The sequence below is a fragment of the Marmota flaviventris genome, chromosome 17 (assembly GCF_047511675.1).
Source record: "Marmota flaviventris isolate mMarFla1 chromosome 17, mMarFla1.hap1, whole genome shotgun sequence".
Taxonomy (NCBI): domain Eukaryota; kingdom Metazoa; phylum Chordata; class Mammalia; order Rodentia; family Sciuridae; genus Marmota; species Marmota flaviventris.
Window position 1 is genome coordinate 6,327,680 of NC_092514.1, and position 16,088 is coordinate 6,343,767.

General features: G+C 34.5%; 1 pseudogene; it reads right to left on the minus strand.

Annotated features, from left to right (window-relative positions):
- Positions 1-4,113: 4,113 nt before the first annotated feature.
- Positions 4,114-14,013, minus strand: LOC114080943 (protein lin-7 homolog C-like; annotated as a pseudogene).
- Between the last annotated feature and the right edge of the window lie 2,075 nt (positions 14,014-16,088).

Below are 16,088 nucleotides of genomic sequence, written 5' to 3' on the forward strand. Positions count from 1 at the left end.
GGATCATAAGAAGCCTGCACAAAACTTTACTGGGTTTAATACTTCTGGCCAAAAACAGTCTCATCACAGTCCAACTGGGGCCACAGCTGCTGCAGAAATTCCTCTCCTCAGTATTTAAGGAGACATTGCCAGAGCCTAGAGTTGAGATGAGAGCTATTAATAGCTGACATAAAGTGAGGAAAAAGCTACATTGTGTGAGGCTGAGCCTAGGTGGGACAAGCTCAGGAGTCCCAGACAAGTCCCAGGAGGAACAAGCTAACAGCTACACAGGTGTGTAGCATCCTCCTTACTCTCAAAGATCAGGAATCTCATCCTTCCTTAGTCAAGACTAATTCCATGGGAACCTTTTTATTGAAAATGGAAGGGACCACATTTTATTCCAGTACCCATTTTTGATAGTGGTGCCACCAAAAGGTGGATTATCACATATTCATTTTTTTTTAGAGATGAATTAACAAAGTACTACAAATGAGGTATCTAAAAGAAAGCTATTATCTCACAGTTCCAGAGGCTAGAATTCCAAGATCTAGAAATCAGCAATGGTTCTGAGAGATGCGAGAGGCATCTGCTCCACATCACTCCCCTTTTTCCTGGTGATTTTTTGGCAAGCTTTAGCATCCCTTAACATGTAGAGAAGCATCTCTAAGGATTATTCATGGTCTCCCTATGTTACCTCTGTGCCCAAATTCTCTTTATTTAGTAAGGACACCAGCCATATTGAATTAGGGTCCGTTCTAACAAATTCTCCTCCACCCCTTAAACAAATGCAGCAATCTTTCCTTTTGCTCTTGACTTTTAAAAAAATTATTGGCTCTTTTTAGTTATACATGACAATAGAATCTATTTTGATATAATTATAGAAGCATGGGATATAACTTATTCTAGTTAGGACCCCATTCTTGTGAAGGTACATGATGGTGGGATTCACTGATATTTTCATATATATATATGAATGATCAGATTCATCTGTTTCTCCTTCCTATCCCTGCCTCCCTTCCCTTCATTCCTAATTTGCTGAACTTCTATCCCCTTTTTCCCCTTATTGTAGTTTAGCTTCTACATATCAGAGAAATCATTTGCCTTTTGGGAACTGGCTTATTTAACTTAGCATGATAATCTCCAGATCTGTCCATTTACTGTCAAATGACTCAAGTAACAATGAATGTTGGCAAGAATGTCAGGAAAGAGATACATTAATATATTGCTGGTGGGACTGCAAATTGCTGCAACTGCTTTGAAAAAGCAGTAGGAAGACTCATCAAAAAACAAAAACAAAAACCCAAAAAACCTAGGAATAGAACCACCATTTGACCCAGTCATTCCATTCCTTAGTATATATACAAAGGAGTTTAAAATCGGCATACCACACTGACAATCACATCAATTTTTATAGCAACTCAATTCCAAATAGCTAAGCTATGGAACAAATCTAGGTGCCTTTCAACAGATGAATAGATTTAATATATGTACACAATGCAGTACTACTCAGCCATAAAGAATGACTTTAATGAACTCATTTTAACTTGATTACATTTGAAATACTCTATCCCCAAATAAGGTCATAATATGAGGTACTGGGGATTAGGATTCCTATCTCTCTTTTTATGCTTTGGAGACCATTCATTTGTAACACCTTAAAACAGTTACAGGTTAGGTAGCATCTAAATTCAGGGCTCAAGACTGTCAAAGAAGAGATACCATAAATAGATGAATGAATAAAGAAAATGTGGGGTGTTTACACAACAGAATATTACTCAGCAATGAAGAATAATGAAACTATGGCATCTGCCAGTAAGTGACTAGAAATGGAGACTATCATGCTAAGTGAAATAAGCCAGTCTCCAAAAACCTAAGGCAGAATGTTCTGATATGCACATGATAACACACAATGGGGGGAGAGAACAGAAGTTCATTGAATTAGATAAAGGGGAATGAAGGTAAGGGAAGTGGGGTAAGGATGGGAAAGGCAGGATAATGAATCAGATGTAACTTTCCTATATTCATATATGAATACATGACCAGTGTAACTTCACATAATGTACAACCACAAGAATGGGAAGTTACAGATGTTTTATGTCAAAATACACTCATCATCTACAACTACAAAAGAATTTTAAAAAATAAAATTTTTCACTTGGGTATAGAATTTTTTTCCCTCTGATGAATTACTTAAAACAAAACAAACAAAAAAACCCTAACACATACTTAGAACTTATGTGCTTCCAATGCCATTTTTAAAAAAATCTAATTGGTTAGAACAGCTTTAGAGACTCTAACAAATTCAATTCAAAATTTTCTACTTCCTTCCCTTACAAAAATTTTTGAAGGACAATATCTTCCTTAATGGGTGCCCAAAATACACTTCTGTACTGGATAAAAATTAGGTCTTACACATACTTTGTTACTGATGTGGCACAGCTGTTTTTTATTGTTCTTATTTGTTTCTTGAGATGCATGTATCCTGCTACGTTGTTCAGGAGAGTCTCAAAACTGGGATCAAGCAATCCTTCTGCCTTAGCCTCAAAGTAGCTGGGACTAGAGGCATATACCATTACTCTAGGTTTGCCCCTTTCTTAAAATGTAAAAATCCAAGGAAGAAAACTGACAAATTGGTTCTGTATGAGTTTTACCTCTTGCTTTGTATATAAAGCTTAAAAATTTCATCAAGTGAAGATTATTTGCCACTGAAGAAATAAATGTATAAAAACCTGGGTCACGTCATTATATTAAAATCACAGCAATCAACAATACTGAACATGACAAAATAATTTAAAGATTTAGGGAATTGTCTGGTTTACTGAAATTTTGAAGAAAGTAAGGCCTAACAAATGTTTTTTTTTTTTTTTTTTTTTCTTTTATTAAACCCTGGTTGCCTGGTACATTATCATGTATTTTTGTGTTTTTTTTTTTTGTTTGTTTTTTGCAGTGCTGGGGATGGAACCTACACCAGCCTTATGCAATGCTAGGCAAATAATATGCCACTGAACTACACCTCTGGCATCACCCCTGTCCATCCATGCTTTTTAGGAGTTCAGGGGGCTGGGGATGTAGCTCAGTGGTAGGGAACCTGCTTAGCATACATGAGGCCCTAAATCCAATCCCACCCACTGCCAAATACATACACACACACACACACACACACACACACACACACACACATATATATATAATGATGATGAATTAAGCCTTATAATACATGACACCAGCAGTTAACTATTTCCATCTAGATCATCTTCTTATAAAATGCTTTTCTATTTAACAAATCCCTTACCTGCACCTATCTTCCAATGATTTTCACTCTGAGTGTGGTCAAAATCTTCCACTTCTCAAAAAGTGCACTAATGTTAGAATTCCATGAGCTTCTTTGGACAGAAATGTGTAATTTCTTTATGGTATTCTTCCTAAAAATTTTTAAGCATAGCTTAAAGATCCCATTTTCTGAACTTCAAAATACGAACTTGCTAATTTTAATTACTGGACTATGATTATTTCCTTTCTGCTGATAAGGTCCTAAAGCTATTTTACATGGGGGAGAAGATAAAAGCAAACACATGCATCTTTCTAAGGGCTTTACAGATAATGGCAATAATGGCATAACACTTATAGGCACACTTATTATAGATGACAGATGAGGGAACTAAGGAATGAAGAACTTAGTAACTTATCTAACATTCACAGTAATGTCAGAACTGGGATTAAAATCATCGAAGCTGGTGCCCACAATATGTGCTGTCAATCACACACCACACTGCCTCTCTTGAAAAAGCAGAAATTTTCCTTTAGTTACATTTTATGAAAGACAAAGCAAAATATAGAAACTTGAAGTTTCATTTAGGCAATCACCATGAACTCTATTTTTACCTTATGCAAAATTATTTGATAACAGAGTTCAGAAACACATCTTTTTCTAATTGTATCATTTTTTTTTTCAATTCCAAAGAACAAGGTCATAACACATACAAATTTATTTTAAATAAGCTTTAGAATCAGAATTAAATTACTATAATTAAATTAAATTACTATAATAACCTTTAAAGAAACAACAGTAATGAATTTTGGACAATAAAAAACTGTAAAACCAGACTGCTGGCAGAGGAAACAACAAACTGTAAGTTAAAAAAATTCATAAACACACATTTATTCAGGAAATACAATTACTAGAGTCCTTAATATTTCAATGATCATTCCATATTATAAAATATTCACAACATGTATTCTTTTAAGTCTATACCAAGTCATGCTGACATTCTTTCCAGATAAGCCATGCTATTTCTTCTACTACATGCTATAATATCCATTTTAATTGTAAACAAAGTATTTGAGCCAAACTATTTAAATACTTGACAAGAAAAAATAAAACATAAACTAAAAATTTAGAAGAGGAGGAAAATGACAACAAAACAAAATAACTCCCTACATATCTGAATCATCAAACTTTTAAAGAACTAGGCCACTATAATCTAGCATTACAGTAAAAGATAAAGTGACCATATCAAGACAGCATGTAATCATCAATGACAACATTTCTCATCTGTAATTTTAAGCTGCTTTTGCAAAGAATAAACACTATCTTTGTAAGTTTTAAAGCAAAAGGGGCATAAAGATTAAACATTAAAAGTTTATATTTAAACTACTAGTTTTTTAATGAAAGAAAAAAGGTAGACTATTATTACTTTCCAAATAAGAAATGCCAAGTATGTTTTATGCCTAAATAAATAATATAATCAATCAGCATGTAGCTACAAATTGAAGTATTCTATTCTGATACTTGCAAACAGAATTAGCAGTTCTCAACCCTGGATGTCCCTTAGAACCATCTGGTATGTTTTTTTAAAAATAAACAAGTGACCCTGATTTAGTTGTATGGGAGGGGACCCAAGTATTATTAATTTTTGAGCTCTGCAGGGCTTTCTAATATGCAACTAAGGTTGAGAAACATTGAGTCAACTCATTTTGACATAATAAGAAAATTAAAGAAAAAAATGGAGGGGGGGTTAACATTTGTAATTTACAAATCAAGCACCTATTATATACTTACTTTATGCTTAGCTTTATTCACAAACCATCCATTTACAAGATGAAAATTCCTTCATTTCCTCATCATACTAGACCACCTTTGTGTATCTTTGGTATTGACTGAACCATTCTATAAGATTTAAAATTCTGAGATATACTATAAAAATTGCATTAATGAAAACAAACTACTGCTACTCATGCTCAACAGTACCAAGCAAAACTACTGTATTTGGCTCGTTATGCTATCTTTATTTTAAGAATTATAAATAGGTGCCAACCCACACAAAGAGCAGATTGTGAATTACTGCAAAAGAAAAAAAAACAGCTTACTTAATTTACTGAGATTCGAAACCAAAAAAGATTTAACTTGGCTGAAAGTTCGGATACAGCTGAGACACTGAACCAGGAATCTATAATTTATAAGGAAATGTTGATATATCCTAAAAGCTACTATAGCTGTAGCTATATTAAAATAAGATTTCTTCAGGGTTTATTTACCCTGTAATGCAAGAATACAAGCATAACAATAACATTAATGTTTTTATATGCACCAATGCTTCTCTTTAATATATTAAGCTCTACAACAAGTACCTCTAATAATTTTACAATTAAATCCATAATTCTTCTATACTACTTTGGTCCCAACATTTTAAAAACACACCAATTAATTTTGAAAATATACAATTTAACAACATGATCCTATCAATAACAAGCATGTTTTTTAGTGGACTATAGACACCATGCAATCCAGTGTTAAATACCTAAATGATAAATAACAATGCTGATTGACTTATATTCTGAGAAATCACTGAAAACTGGAATAATATTTTAAGACTCACAGTGCTCACAAACATGCAGAAAAATGTATAGAAATTTCTATTCTTCCTGAAGGAATATTACAATGTCCACTTTTTAAAATACAGGATTGATAATTATGCCAAATTCTTATTTTTTAAATCCATCTTCTTTTAGCATGTCATTCACAATTTTTAAAAAAGTACAAATGTTCCTGTGAATTGTGACTGAAAATTAATTCTTTAATTTCAGCCTTTATGAAGAACTCAGTCACAGTCATATACTAATAGCTGCCATTTAGTAAAAGAGTGACAGCCAGTGGACAAATGATAAAGTAACTTTCAAAATTCCCATTGTATTTGAATCGTAAACAAAGATTGCATCCCTAAATCCAACTGTTTTAGTATAAATGAGTTCCTACTCATTGTGACAATCTACAGATTCTTATCAAATCACCTCATAGTTTTCACAGATCTTAAACATATCCTTTTTCCTATTTAACATTGATTCTTTAAAATGACCTAGTAAGATGTGTAACTCAAGACTAGTGAGGTTAAATTTTTCTTCTTTCTTTCTGCTATTTCCCACCACAAACTAACTGGCTCATCTCTAGGCTTGGAAAGACCAAACCATGAGAAATGTACTTAAATAAAAATAGCCTTAAAAAACTTTGCAAGATGAGATCTGAACCTGTTTTGCATTTATACTTTTTGATATATTGTTGACTACAATTAGAAAGGGATGTAATCATTAATGCTAATGATCAGATTACATCCTATTGCCTCACTGCTTAAATATTATGAAATACATATTTTAGGCGATGATTGTTTCAGTGTTTAAAACTCACTTTTATAAATCAGTATAAATGAGTACCCATTATACATGTTCAAATAAAAGTAAAAAACTTCCAATATGCTGTGTTATTATCTACAATTGATTATATATATTATGTGTATGTTCAAAGTACAAAATGCAGCAATGATGTTAACAACGACAGGATAATGAAGTGCTGTAGGTGAGAATGCCATATTTAATTTCTTGGAAATCTGTAAAGAAATTTCAGAGGTTAAAAAAAATATAGTAAGCAAAAAAAAAGCTGGAGAACTGTTAATTTTTAAATAAGTAGCCAGATGAAGAAAACATTCTTCTTAAAAAAAAGTTTAAGAATGTAAAATTACATTTTAATATTAAAAAAGCATTTTTAAAAATCTATAACAACTTTATGACAAAATCTGCATTTGAAAAAGGTCTGTAAAAACAGGAGGACAGAATTACCCTCAACACCTTTTACTTTTTGTTGTCAGAAAAAAAGTGTATTCATCTCTAGAACCATAAATGATGTTAAAATAGGCATTTATAAAGTGGCAAGGAGGATTTCAAGGGAAGTTTGTATTTTTTTTTTTTTACAGTTATTGTCATTGTGGCCATTAGTAGGTCACAAGTAAATATTCTCTAGCTAAAAAGCAAAATTGAATACAAAGTTTTAAATATATTAGGTCTGTTGCCTGTGTTTTGCAGATCTCATTTTTTCAAAGCGTGACTCCATTTCTTCTAAGACTTTGGGTGTATACCGTACTACCAATTTAACCTTTCCTTGGGCTGCTTTCAGCAGTTCTACAGCTTTTTCGTGATGTTCTCCTTCAATGGTCTGGAAAAAAATGCACACACACAATTGATACTTAGGTTTTGAGCATAATGACAACTATAAATATTTAAAATTAAGTAAAGAGAGTCTTCCTTGCATCAATTCACACAAGATTTGGCACATTCAGGGCGGTATAGCTATAGAGATACTGCATCCTTTCAATGCTAAATCTTGTTTTATCAGTGTGAAATCCAGTGATACATCAATTCTGCTTATAGTCTCGAAATCATTTTTTAAGTTCCACGTAATTAGCATTTCAATATACATGTCTTATTACTGCACTGTATCAGAATTAAATCAAGCAACTGCCATTCTATAAAAGTAAATATGATGGTACATTTCTAATTTAGTATACTGTTTTAACTACTGAAGAGTTTAATTATGTAATAAAAATCCCATTAAGCACTGGTAATTTACATTGAAGGGATGCAAACCACTTTTAGAGTGCCTTAAAAAGATCATTGGGCTGGGGACAGAGCTCAGTGATAAAGCACTTGACCAGTATGAGCAAAGCTCCTGATTCAATCCCTAGAGCTGCATTTAAAAAGAAACAAACAAACAAAAAACAACCACTGTCCTAAACAGTACTGCCTAGCATTCACTTAAAGCATTCCTAAACTACAAAGTTTATTAATCCCTTGCAATGGCATCTTCTGTTTCTACAATCCACAGGCACCACCAAGTGGTCTCAGAACATTACTGCAAATATAAATAAAATTCATCCTCACCACTCCATTAACAGAAAGAAGTTGATCTCCTCATTTGAGGCCCCCATGCCTATCAGCTATTCCACCTGGAATTATTCTAGATATATAGATTGGAGAGTTTTGTTCTTTGCTTCCCATAATATTGAACCCAAGACTCTCTTCTCTTTTGGGTAGCTCAACAACTCGAGGATGAGAATGTCCTTCACTGGTAGCAAACGCAGTGACAGTAGCCTGAAAAAAATTTTTACATATTTAAAATCTATGACCTTTGTTTACTTCAGTTCTTTCATCTCTTTTTAAAAAATACCTTTTTTGTTTTATTTTTTGGCAGTGCTGGGGATTAAACTCAGGGACTCATACATGTTAATAAACATGTACTCTAACACTGAGGTATATCCCTGACCTATCAAACTACTTTTGAGGCATGTATAAACACACACACACACACTTAATCAGAGCTTTACAGTTATAAATAGTAGCTGGATTCATCTTGACAAACTCATGCTACATGAAATTCAATTTCAGTTCATAATTCCCCCTTTCCCCTCTTCTCCCCAATCTCCTTGACTTTCTTTGGCTAATCCATTAATTTATATTTGACTGATTCTTTTTATTATACATAAAGATGAAATTCCCTGTGGTATATTTATGAATGCATGTAACATGATTTTTAAAGAATTCAATCTGCATTGTGAGGCACATTTTTGATGTGTGGGTATTCACAAATTCACTGGTCATTCTGAGAGGCTAAGCAGGTTTTTAAGAAATGTAAGCGGAGGCTGAGACACGAGGATTGCGAGTTCGAAGCCAGCCTCAGCAACATCAAGGCTCTAAATAAAATACAAAAAAGGGCTGGGGATGTGGCTCAGTGGTTGAATGCCCCTGAGTTCAATCCCTGGTACCCCTAACCCCCCAAAAAGAAATAATAACTGAAAAGAATACATACTCCAGGACTATGTATGAAACAGAATTTTTTAGCACACTCTCATCCACTGTCTAGAACTTTTGTGTAGTTTCATGTGCAGAGCTTGACAAGCAGGCTTGCTGGGCACATAACATTTAAACAGGAATATTCTACCCTAATGCACTAACAGTCAGGAGCTTCAAGGCCAGATAGCCTGGCATTTGTGTAAAATACACCATACCTATAACAACCTACACAGAGTTGTCCTTATATATAGTCATTTTGGCTGCTATATTCTTTGTATACTCTTTGTACCATACACAAAATAAATAATACATCAAGAATTGTCTCTATATTAAGAAAAGCAGGCACATGTATAGCTAACATGAATATTTTTTGTTGCTCTAGCAAACTATCTAATTACAAGTAAAAAAAAAAAAAACCCACAGAAGATTTAATAGAGCCATATTCTCTTTAAATTCTAACACAAAATTAAGATTTTCCTGTTTCATTATGTTTTTAAAGTTAATCAAGGAATCTGGTACCATTTTTTCATGCTGGATCAGGGTACATGAACAAAGGTGCAAGGGGTAAGAAGAAAATCAAGACTTATTTGAAGACCCAAAAAAGCTCTCATTTCCTACCTAACAGAACTAAGGCTCAAAAACTAAATAAGCTGTGAAGGTTATACAACTCAGGTATAAAAACTGAATTTCTATTTTCTACTCTGATAAACCATATCCACAAGTTTAAGTATTTGTATTCAATAGAGAATCCAATCTGTCCTTTTGGAAACCAGGAACTCAATAAAAAAATAATCTGCAATGATTAAGTCTAGTATGTCATCTACTACTCGAATTAACATATCTACCCAAGTAATACACAATGAAATAATGTATTATGAGGGAAAATCTGGTATGGAAAAGCACACAAACTCTATCTTCAGCCCTGAAGAGGTAGCCTACTACTGACATTATATCATATTTGCAGAGCTAGGGTAAAGGACAAATCAAATAACCCTATTCTACCATTTACTATTTGTGTGGTGGTTTGAGACAAATAATCTAATCTTGATACTTCCTCATCAATGAGAAATTCATCCTCAATTATAAAATTATAAAATCGATGCTATTTTGCATGTAAATATGTTGTATATAACACAATTATGTATTTCATATGTATATAATTAATGTATGTGAGAGCATTTTCAATGCCTTATCTAAACTACTTACAGTAATAAAAATATTCTACTTCTTAGTACTTGGGAAGCTTGGTATAATTTGAAAGATATTATGTTAGCTTCTAAAATAAGCTTATTATGAATCTAATAATTGTATATTTTCAACCTCTAATTTATGAAGAATTCTCACTTTTGGCAAATAAACAAATTTACCTTTGCAGTTGCATTAGCTCTCACTTCAGGACTGCTACTGATATCTACAGTTTCATAGACATGTTCATATACCTGCAAAACATAAAAGTTGTTATATTTTAAATCTTGGAATATATCATGTTTGATTTCTCTGTAAAGTTAAATGTATTAACTTTTAATCATATTTACTCACCTCTCTTACAGCATTGCAGAACTCACTTTGAATGACTCTTTGTAAAGCCTGAAGTTTCTGTGGTGGTACCTCTCCACTCCTTTGTAGTTTTTCCAACAATTCAATGGCTCTAAAAATATCTAGAGTTAAACAAACACATACTGATAGATAACTTTCTCTAAGGATTCTTGAAATGCCTATGTAACACTGTAGGAATTAGGATTAATTCCCCAAGGACTAACAGTATGCAGAAAATAGAAGGGGTAAAACAAAGCATCTGTGTTTTTGTATGAGAAAGAGGAGATAATTCATGTACACATTGAGAACAGGAATGTAAAATCTGAGCACATTAAATTTTACAGATTTTAAAATTTCTCATGTTACAGAAGTATAGTTTAAAAAATAATTGAGAGACAGACAAACTGAATATAAACTACTAAATGTCACAGGAAAGGACTGGGGCTCAGATGTGACAGATATGTTAACTGCACTGCTTCAAAAAAAGCCAGTAGTAATATTGGGAACTATTTAAGCAATAAAAATTTACTTAATTATCATATTAGTAATCAAAGCACTCAATAGCAGACCACGTGCTAGTGAAATCACTGGTCATTTCCTAAAGATAAACATGATATATGCATAGATATGAACTATTTAATAACAGATCGAGTTAGTGGCTAGGACACATTTAAATTAAAAGTAAACTGAATAAAATTAACTGATTTGTTTTCAAGTTAGGATTGTTAACACAATGTTTTAATTCAGACAATTTCAATCAAATACGTAATTTTAAAAATAAAACATAAAAAACTAGCTATGTAATTCTGTTCTTCATACCAGTTGTGAGACCTTGAACAAATTACTTAAACTCCTTGTGTCTCAGTGCCTTTCACTGTAAAATGCAAATAATACACCTTCTTCATAAAAGGCATTTGATGACCAAACAAAATGATATTTTTAAAGAGGCTTAGCAAACATAAATATAATGTTACACTGGCATCAGTCTTAAAAAAATATTAAGGGGTTGCATACATTTATACAAATCCATTAAGCATGTTAGTCAATTGTCATTGAGAAGTGTGGGGATGTGTTTTATTAAGAAACTCTACAAGATTCAAAGTTATGTTCAACAATTAATGATAATATCTGTTTGATTTTTTTCTTAGCTGTTTTTGTACCTTTGTGAATTAAGTTTTGATGATTTAGAAGGCACTATCCCCGCCCCCCCACTGCCTCCCACTGCCATTACCAGGGATTGAACACAGAGCCTTAAACATTTGAGGCAAGCACTCCACCAATAAACTACATACCCAACTCTTTTTGTTGTATTTTGAGAAAGGGTCTCATTAAGTTGCCAAATCAGGCTTTGGACTTAGGATCCTCCTGCCTCAGTCTCTGCAGTAGCTGAGATTACAGACATACACTACTGTGCCCAACTGGCACTCAGGATCTTGAATACATGTACTGATATTGTACTGTAGTAGGATTACTGGGAGTTATTTGTTAACAGAGTTCTGAGATAATTTAACTTTCCTATGCTGCTGAATAGAACCACTTATAATTCATCCCTACCAAGGTGCTGAAGATTCTACTGAAGAACTAAAAAAAAAAAAATTCAACAACAAAAAGCAAAGACAACTACCCAAACTAAATGCTAGGGGATGAAGTTCCACATTTTGCACTGCATTTAAAAATACAAGACTGCCACATGTTAGAATTCTACAACTACCTACCTTTAAAAGAAAAACACCTACAGATTTGTTCCTTTCTGCAAAGCACATTGTCATTGTGCTCAGGAGGAAGATGTCACCTTTGTCTTAAGCCTATCTTAGAAAGTCTACTCAGAGAAGCTACTCTTCTGTTATAAAATTATGCTTCAATAAATGGCCTGGTGGGCTGTAGAGAAACAATCTTATTTATAAAAAAAAGACTTCCAAATGAGGAACACCATAAAGAGCAAACTAACAATCATATGTGCACATTTGTTTGTGGGAAGGGATAAGGAAAGAGGCTTAAGACTTCCAAATGAGGAACACCATAAAGAGCAAACTAACAATCATATGTGCACATTTGTTTGTGGGAAGGGATAAGGAAAGAGGCTTTTCTAAATACAATTCTAAAAAATGTATCTTCTTCTTAAAGAAGAATATTGAGACTGTAATTTCAAATGACAATATGTGCAAAATAACTTTAATCTACATTTTATGCTGTTTACCAACAGTGCTAAATTTATTTGTGGTACTTCTTGACTGATAATTTTTAAGTCAGGCAAGTTGTACACACCTGTAGTCCTGACTACTTGGGAGGCTGAGGCAGGAGGATCTCAATTTCAAGGCCAGCCTGAGCTGAGACCTTATCTCAATAAAAAATAAGGAGGGCTGGGTATATAGCTCAGTGGTAAAGTATCTCTGGGTTCAATCCCCAGAATGGTAACAAAACAGAACAAAAGCAAAAAAAAAGAAAGAAAGAAAAGAAAACCTTCAAATGCTTGTGTGTCAAAAGCGTGTTTAAATTGTCTGAAATAAAGGATTTGGGGAAGACAATGGAGCGTTCAAAATCTTAATATCTGTATTTTCACTGACTCTCTGGTCTGTAACTACACAGCAAACTAGGTTTTATCTTTGTTAACAGTTTCCTTCAAGAAGCAATCAACTAATCACAGTTTGCAATTGTAGGGTGTGTAAAAAAATATATATGATCGCACCTGCCAAGTGTTTTACAATCTACCACTACTTCATATAAGTTACATAACAAGCTTTCCAAGATCAAGTCAGTAGGATTGTTTTGAAAAGCATCCTCGTGCCTGAGAGGGGTACCAATGCTAGGAAATACCAAATTACGAATGCAAGGGAGGCTGTGGTAAAAGTAACGAAGAAGGGAGGGCGAGTTCTTGTGGAAAAGTGCCGTGTGTCCGGATATTGTGCGATATGTGGGTGAAGGCAAGCCCACTAGGTTTGTGCAAGTGTATGTACAACGAGTGTAGAGGATCCGAACAGGGTGTGTGACATGTGTTGTTCTGGTTTACAGATCCCTAAACGCCACATCTGCTGTGCCCACCCAGAGGGTGCGTGTGCGGCCTATGTCGGCAAACGTGAGCAGATTGTAATTAACTGTGCTACGCCCCGGGACAGTGCGTGTGAACACACAGGGGTCTAGCGAACAGTCAAAAAATCATAAGCGCCCTCCACCGTGTGAATGACAAGCGACGTCAGCGGCCGCCACACAAGGAGCAGGCAGGTTCAGAGTCTGAGCCTGGGCAACCTCTCCTTCTCTCCAGTGACACCGCACTTCCTCATCCCTTCCACCCACCTCGGTCGGGACATTGGCCGCACTCACCTCTCTCCACGCATACAGGTTCGCCCAGCGCCGCCATCTTCTCCCTTAGCAATACAGAACGACAGGAAATGACGAAAGAGAAGCTGCGGTAGGCGGAGCCTAGCGAGAGCCGGAAGGGCGTGGGTCGACCGGTATCGCGAGATCAGGAAGGACAAACGCTCACTCCTCAAAGTACATTACGGGGTACCGTTTCGTAGTGTGGGTTCACACTGTCGTTCTTGGGGTCGCCAGAATCTCGGATTCCCAGGCCTCCCAGATTGAAAAGAACTTTTCCCCTGCCTCCTGCTCCCTGCCCTGGTTTCGCGCCTTTCCCAAGGCTTGGAGCCGTTTGTAGATGAGTCACACTCCGTGGATTCTACTTCCAGGATTGTGGACTGCTCACTTACCCCTTTTTGGCCTCAGTTTCTCCATCTGTGAGACAAAAGTTTCTATCTCCAAGGTGTTTTAAAATTCCTGAATGCCAAGATTAGGTGACAGTTAAGTGTGTACATGACATTATGAATTCTTGGTTCTGGCAGCCTTACTTTAACTTTAAAAAGCCAAAGCTTGAATCTTACTCATATCTGCAAGTACAAAGAAAATGGACCATAACTGGGTAAGGGAGGAAGAAAGGTTTTAGTGTACTGTACAGTAACAGTCTTAAGAAACTGATTCAGAATCTTACGTAAATATAAAAGAAATATCATATAATAATACTATTTAGGGCCACTTTTGAAATTTTCATGAGCCAAGAAAAATTGCTTTTTTGCCCCATATTTGGATTCTACTGACCTATCCAAGCCCTTAGTTTGTGTTGATGTTGTTAGATTCTTTCACATTTAAGTTTTAAAAACTTAATAACCATGTCATTTTAATAATCTGGTTGCTTCTGGCCTGCTCTTGCCATTCAACTTCAACACTTTGTTCTAATCCATTTAATGTCCCCACCAGAAACTTTGGTTTCTCTATTCCCTATTTCTCAAGTCTTATGTACTCTGACCCTAACTCATCCAGCTACCCTCATTTCTAATTATCCCTAAGGCTAACCACGACTCCAGTCAAGATGGTATATTCAAAACCATGCTTATCCTAGTTTCCATATCTTTCTCTGTGTTCTTGTAGGGAATGCCCATTTTTATCCCCTACTCTCCAAACATCATACACATTCAACTGAACTCATTTTCCAGGTTCCTGCTCAAGATGTGTCGCTTCTGCTAAGTCTTCCCTTTTTCTATATTGTTTCAACACCTTAGTACTCTGAGGATTCTAACACCTAACACCCTACAATAACACCCATGTACTTATTTCTTATTCATTTTATCATTTTTTTCTGCCACAAATATGTTCAAGAAGTATTTATTAAATGCCCAATGCCCACCAGGTGCTTTCTTAGAAATACTGTGTGGAACAAGAAATATGCAAACATTACCCTTATTTCTTCAAGTATTTTTCCTTCCTAGTCTTTCTGCACTCCTTTGGTGGAGTTAGGTACATGAATATTCAACCATGTGACATTGCCTCAAAAGTTAATTTTCACTGTTAATTATTTTTTTCAAGTTTTCTCTGTTTCCTTGTGGTTAATTCCCATGTCTTCGTGTTTACTAATTTGCTTTTTCAATATCATACATTCCTTTAATCCCACGTGTTTCACTTTTCATCTCAGACATTGTGGTTTTCCCTCTAGTCCTTTGATGTGTATGTGTATGTGTCTTCCATGTCTTTATTTAACATGCCAAATCTTTCCTATAGCTTCTTCTATAAAATTATAATTATAACCTTGGTGTCTTTTTTTTTTTTTACTAATTCTATCATCTATGTTGTTTCTGACATTGTCTTATGTTAATTGATTTTTCTAAGTATTATGGCTTACAATTTTTTGCTTATTTGAAAATAGTTTTGTCCTTTTGACACTTAATTTTAATCTTTGCTAGGTGGAACAAATTTGGCCTTTAGTGGAGGGCTAATTGAACCTCACTACTAAGGCAATATCCTTCTAAGTTTTTACCCCATGATCCATGTAAATTATGTGGATTTTCTATTCTGTCAGGAACAGGAACTCTTTTCATGAATTGGGATTATGGATTGTTTACTTTGCACTTTTTTGTATAGTCTTTTCCATGTTTCTGGTAATTAACACATAATTATCATTACATTTCATAATA